At 41.5% G+C, this 6,776-nt stretch overlaps 1 long non-coding RNA gene across 1 annotated transcript in view; it reads left to right on the forward strand.

Moving 5' to 3' along the window:
- Positions 1 to 6,776, forward strand: part of LOC123979154 — a 23,925-nt gene that overhangs the window by 2,335 nt on the left and 14,814 nt on the right. The window lies entirely within an intron of this gene.

Here is a 6,776-nt window from a genome sequence, read left to right on the forward strand (position 1 = left end):
ACACATGTAGACATGTTGCTCTGTTGGTTCATTTTCAACCATATATTAGCTTCTTCTTGTTTAATAACTGATGGACTGGCTCAGTTCTGATTTACACCATATAGTCAGGCCTCCTGAATCTCAGCCTTGGGTTATTGTGGGATTTTTTGTTGATGGTATAATAATGTCAGTGTAGCCGTGAGGACGACCAGTGGAAACATCTTCTCTGCACCATGTCTCCTGTAAAACTATGATGTCAGAGTCTTTAACTCTCTATTAAAATCTGGATTTCTGCTCTTTAAACCAAAAGCTGATGATCTCAGACCTCGAATGTTCCAACATGTTATTGTGAACGATTTCATCTCCAAGTGTAATCTGTTCAAAAAATTAGACCTTAAACACCTTAAAAAACAAATAATAGTAAACTAGACAAACGAAAAGAGAAAAAAAATTGTAAAAAGAGGAAAATAGTGTTGAAGGTAAATGAATAAAATATTAAACTTAGAGTGCATCATGTGTGAATTGTCCTTAAGAGGTCTGCGTGGGGTCTGTGTTGTGTGGTTACCCTTTTCCAAGAGCAACATCCTTCAGGGTCCTAGCAAGGGTGGGGACTACATTTCTGTGTAGGTGTATGTTATCATACAGGCGGTCCAGGTGCAGGGTCGGGTGGGGGGCCAAGAACACGTTGGGTTTGAGGGCACAGTCCCTGGAGAGGCTGATATTCACTCTGTGAATAGTGTGGGGGTGGAAGTCTCTGCTGTGCAGCAGCGTGGAGATGACTATCTTGCTGGTAGGGAAATTGGTGGAGGCTTGATCAATGATGTCTGTCCGGTCTGTCCTGCTGGGACCTGAAGTCGTTGGTCCCTGTATGGATGATGATGATGTGGCTGGGTGAGCCTAGCTCAGGCGCTGTTAACAGCTCCAGGGCTCTCCTGGTGTTGGGGCACCAGATCTTCTCCGTTCTGTGCCTTGGGAATAAAGGCTTTTCATCCAGGAACTTCCCATTAGAGTCCATGAGGAGGATAATGTCAGCCCTTCTGCCTGTGTGTTTGTTCAGTCTCAGCTGTCGGGTCTGGATGTGGAGCTGTGGTGGTGGTTTCAGGTCTGGAGCTCCTAGCTGGTGTAGTGGGAGTTTGGCTGGATGTGGTCTGGATCTGAGAGGCGGGCACAGGGGCTTGTGTGGAGTTCAGTCTGGCTTGTAGACTGAGCCTGTCCCTGTCCTGTAGCTCTTCTCTCAGAGTAGCCAACTCAGTTGTGCAGTTGTCTCTGTCCTTCCTAAGTTCCTTCACCTCCTCACTGAGATGATCCGGCTGTCTTCTCTGACGAGTTAGTTCTTGTTGAAACTCTCTCAGCTGTGAGTTGACACTGTCCTGTTCTTTCACTGACAGTAGGAGAGCTAGGCTGCTGTTGGTCCAGCTGCTCTCTGATCTGGACCAGTTCTGTTGTTCTCTCATGATGTCCAGGGCCTCAGAGTGCTGGAGGACAGGATCAGTGTCAGCATCTGCAGGCTGTCTTTTCTGGAGCAGGGACAGAACAGGACGGTTGGAGAGATGCTTGCGAGGACCTCCTTAGCAGGAAAGTCGAGCTCAAACTGTCTCAGGTCTCCTTGTATCGTGGCAGTTCCATGTTTGAACAGGTTTACTGTTATTCTGCTGGTGTCAGAGTCATTTTCTTCCATCCATTACAAATGCCTGCTCTCTTTATTTCTGGGTACACGGTTCATCCGTCCAGAAGATTAAATTGCAGGATCTTCCATCTTTGTAGTGGTCCAGGAACAGGATTTCTGGTCTTTCTCTGAGTAATGTTTGTTTAGATTTTCCCCTTGCAGTTTTGCTTTTGATAGCTGGGGGGTAGTCGATGGTTTCAGAGTGTGGAGACATCATGAAACAGCTGTTGATCTTCAAGCTTCTGTGTTCTGCTGTTATTGATGCTGTTGCTAGGTAACCACAGTCCAGTGTTAGCTCGTTAGCTATTAGCTTGAGTGTTTCAGTCGGGACTCGTTTTTTGGTAATAAATGCAAAAACTTACTGATTTCAGTGTCCAGCAGTTTGCTCTTCTTGTTTGTTTCTCTTCAGCTTGATGCTGTTTTCTGAGCTCCTTCTTCAAACTGCATCTCTTTTCCTTCCTTCTCTCTTTCTCCTTTTTCCCTCTTTTTCTCTCCTCTGGTGTATTCTGGTCACTTCTTTTGCATTTTCCTCATAAAAAGTCGGTGTTTATCCAATTTTTGGACCGAAAAACGAGCGTTTTGTTTAGCAGCAAGTCTTAAACATGACTTCACACCAACCCGACCGAAGCAGCGAGCTCTTTCGTCCCGCTATACTGGAGGAGACGTGGCCTTGGCTGTCTCGCTCTGGCCGAGCCTACTCCTACATACTGAACCTTTAAAATGAAAGAGGGTGTAACAGACCTGTCACCTTTGTCAGTGACAGAGAAGAGCAGCTGGCGTGGACTGGATCTTGGTCAGCCCACCTTAATAGTCTACACTATGCTTTTGATTATCATCCTTTAAAATGTTTCGTGTCACTTGAAAGGGAGTAAAAAACTCACCTGATCTCACAGCAGCTCTGTAAAGTCAGAGAGTGGCACTGTAATCTTCGCATGGGAACAAGTTACATTTATCAAGTGGAGCCTGTAAATAACTGCACATGGTTTTGTGTATTAGTGTTTATGTAGGAGCAGGTTACCCCAGTTTGAACATACATGTCCTGATAGTGGACCTTAACAAAGGCTGTATTCATCTTAGACTGTTCTTTTGGTGTATTACAGTTTATATTCAAATCATCTGGCGCCTGAATGAAAGTTGTCTTCATTCAGCGTGAGTAACAAATACATTTAATTAACTTTAATTTTTTTTAACTTTAATTAAATTTAACTTTAATTTCCTGTTTGTCACCCTGTATAAACCTCAGGATGTTCTTATATTAGTTTGTCAAACACAGATGGACGTCTCCTTTTCTTCACTCTGCCTTTGCATAACAAATACAACATATTTGCATGGCTGCAGGTTCCTTACTCACATTCTGTGTGATAAGATAAACTTGGATTATCATGACACATTAAGTATGTTATTTCCTTCATTTCTTTTTTTTTTTTTACTTTATTAATAAATCAACATTTCAAACATCCAGCTTCTCTGTAAACAGGTTTCACTGGAACTACTTTCTACTGAAGACACAGTCCCAATGAAATCTGCTGACAGTGAATTCTCTGGATAATGTGGACCCCAAAGTAATGGGGACCCTGTCTCTGGAAGCTGTGGAATCTTTTAAATACACTAAAAAATAAATTCTGTTCACCTTCAATGTGTTGGGATGGAGGCAGAAATCTCTTTCTATGCAGGTCAAATAAAAACCAAACCGTCTTCATGGCTTGATCCCACCTGAGATAAGTGAGAACATAATTGTTTTTTTACTGAGGTGAACTGACCCCAACAAATAAACATGCCAAGGACTGAAAACACATTGTGGACACAAACATTTTCATAAGTCTGCCTTCACACTGCTTTTTGCATATAAAATGCAAAAATCCTCTTAGTGGTTTAAATGGACAAACACGCAAACCTCAGAGCAGCACGATGATGGAGAGGATCCTATTGGGTGTCTTGTGTCTCTCAGGTCAGTGAATCATTATTATATAATAAATTAATACGGCCATGAATTTGAATATTTATTTTTTCCCTGGGGCCATTGACGGAGACTTTTTAGTGTAAAAATGATAATCTGGAATAAGAGTCCAGAGTATTTTAGAAGCTTTTCACATGTGTTTTTATGGAAAATCCATAGGTGTCATTTATTTTTTTCCCCACCACTTTTTAAACCATTATTTTTATTTTTTTTAACTTTCTGAAATATACAACCCCAATTCCAACAAGTCGGGACGACATTTGTTGCAGGCATCAAATTCAAAGTGAGTAAATATTTGCAAATAACAAAAAAGTTTCAGTTTGAACATTAAATATCTTGTCTTTGTAGTGTATTCAGTTGAACATAGGTTGAAAAGGATTTGCAAATCATTGTATTCAGGTTTTATTTACGTTTCACACAACGTCCCAACTTCATTGGAATTGGGGTTGTAGCTTGCCGTTAAACAACAAATGAAAAAGCCTTTAAAAATGTTTATTTGCACATTAAGAAAACACACAATGCAATTAAAATATAGAAGAAACAAATGTGCGTTGTCCAAAAAAAGGCACTTCAGCTAAAGAAAAAAAAGGCTACTGATTATAAAATGACCCAAAACGTGCAGCACGAATCAGTAACTTAAACAACTTCTTGACACAGTTTCTTTTTGGCCTCTTTCCGTTCTCTCCCTTCGAAAATGACAAAAGAGGAGGGAAGACTAAATCAGTAAACTCTGAGTAACTAACCACATGTACTCAGGTAGCGTGCACCCGAGTAGTCATGAGTCATGGCCGTAACCAGCTATGAGCTCACCGAGGTCCGGACCTCCGTAATTACATGTAGGCTATAGCCTATTAATAATAAAGAAATTTAATAAAAGACATTGATAACATGATCAACTTAAATGAAGGCTTTAGGACTATGCGGACGCAGCGGATTACACCTTCGCAACCCTCATTTCAAGTTGAATTACTGCTTCACTTCCTATACATTTTAGAATTTTGATGCTTGTTTTTAAATCATTAAATGGACTAGTACACACACATATACACACACACACACCCACACACACATATATATGTGTATATATATATACACACACACACACTGTTACAGCCGCTGCTGGCTGCCTTAGAGTAGTTGTGTTCTGGAGTTCTCTGAACAGTATGCAAATCCCCGCTGCAAGCACCTGTTGAGGATTGGTTCCTCTGGACCTGGACCCACCCACTTCCTCGTTGCTGTTTGCTGGCGTCTGATTGGTGTGGCCGAAGATCCAACTGAACCTGCCAACTAGGACTCGCCAATCAACACCAGCTGGCTTACAAATAGTTTGTGTTCCTGCAGTTCGAGGCGACTGTGAGCCAGTGATCAGTTCGCCTTGTTGTTGGTTGTGCACCCTTGTGAATTTCTTGAGTGTTGATTTTACCTGTTTCTGTCGGTTGCCTGCTTAAGTGACTCCTGTCAGTTAGAAACCTTGTGAACTACAGAGTGTGAGTGGCACCCTTTAAGGTAGAACATTGTCTGTTTGGTTACCCTACATTCTTCTAAAACATGTAGGTACTGACCTCCTTTTGTTCAGTGTTTTTTGAGTAGAGAGCTGTCTTTGGACACTACCTCCTTCTGTTTTTTTTTTTTTTGTTAGTACCTACATAGCCTCCCTTTTTTTTTTTTTTTTGTGAGACAAGTCATTTAATTAAACAATTGGCTTAAACCTAAATTCAGTTGTCCATACCACCTTCATTCTATCCCAAATACCTTGTTACTGCCCTACCCTAACGAGCTGGGGTATGTATGTATGTATGTATGTATGTATGTATGTATGTATGTATGTATGTATGTATGTATGTGTATATATATATATATATATATATATATATATATAAAAAAATGTGCTAAAGTCCAGGTTCATACAGAGACACTGGAGTAAAGCAGCCGTCCTCCTGATCAGTCCTGAGCTCCATCAGAGCATCTAAACATTTCAGAGGCTGAAAGTTGAAATCTGTTCCCGCTGCAGTTTCTTCTGTCTGTCCTGTCAAGTTTTTAACTACACTTTGTTTGGTTTTGCTACATAAATGTCCCACCACATTTGCTTTGACATTACTGCGCAAATTACTTTTTGGCCAAATTTTCTGTCCTCTGAAACAAAGTGTGATCTTCAACCAGATAGTTTTAAGCCTTCAACAGTATTTTTAGCCAACAGGCCCTTTTGTATGCGATTCATTATAGATCATTAGTTTGTGCGACTGTATTGTATAACTTTGGTTGTGCTTGTGTAAACCCTGGTTACAGCCCTGCATGAAGTTAGTTACTTGCACCACTGCAGTCTATAATCTCATTAGGCCAGCATCTTTGGCCTCAAACCAACACAACCCAGGAGAGGGTCACTACCGGCCACTTGTCACTTCTTAGTGAGTTCCATAGGCTTAATCCAAAAGCTTAATCCATAGAGCGACCTGCTCACGATCAGTCAGCTGCTACAGGTAGTGTAAAATTACAATGGCAAGAACACATTTTAAACCTGTTTTAAATGGTATTAAAGAGGTCGTGTTCTGCTTTTTGTCTTTTTCCCTCTCCTTTATTGAGTTATATTCCTTTTTTGTGCTTGTAACATGTTTGCAAAGTGAAAAAGCCCAAAGTGAGTTCCCATCTCCCACAGAAAACTCTGCTCTGAACTGAAAACAGCTTGTTTGTAGTCCAGCCGCCTGTCAATCAGGCCAGTGACTCGTACTCTTGGCACTGTGCAAATTTAACCAGCGCCGCTGAAAAAGCTTATCAGGAGTCGGCTGTTCACTTTCTCTGCTGAGTACATTAGTTTGAAGCCTGTTGTTCTCTAGACAAAGTTATCAGCCTGTTAAAATGACAGTTAACGTGAGTTACAGATGCACCTAGCTAAGCTAACTAGCTAGCTCTGCACACGGCCGTTAGCTCCACCTTCTCGTCACTTCCGGGGACTTCCTGGTTGCAAAAACTCGATATAATCGGCCAAACTCAAGGCTTCAAAACGGCAGTCCACAAACCAACGGGTGACGTCACCATGACTACGTCCATTTCTTATACACAGTCTATGGGATGAAAGATCCTTTTGTTACAGATTAATAACTCACCGCTCTGAAACTCTCGCTCCAGTCCATGTTGCTAAGCTGGTCGGCAACATGTACAGCTGAACCCGAGCTGTTT

This window comes from Micropterus dolomieu, linkage group LG11, assembly GCF_021292245.1.
Source record: "Micropterus dolomieu isolate WLL.071019.BEF.003 ecotype Adirondacks linkage group LG11, ASM2129224v1, whole genome shotgun sequence".
NCBI lineage: Eukaryota > Metazoa > Chordata > Actinopteri > Centrarchiformes > Centrarchidae > Micropterus > Micropterus dolomieu.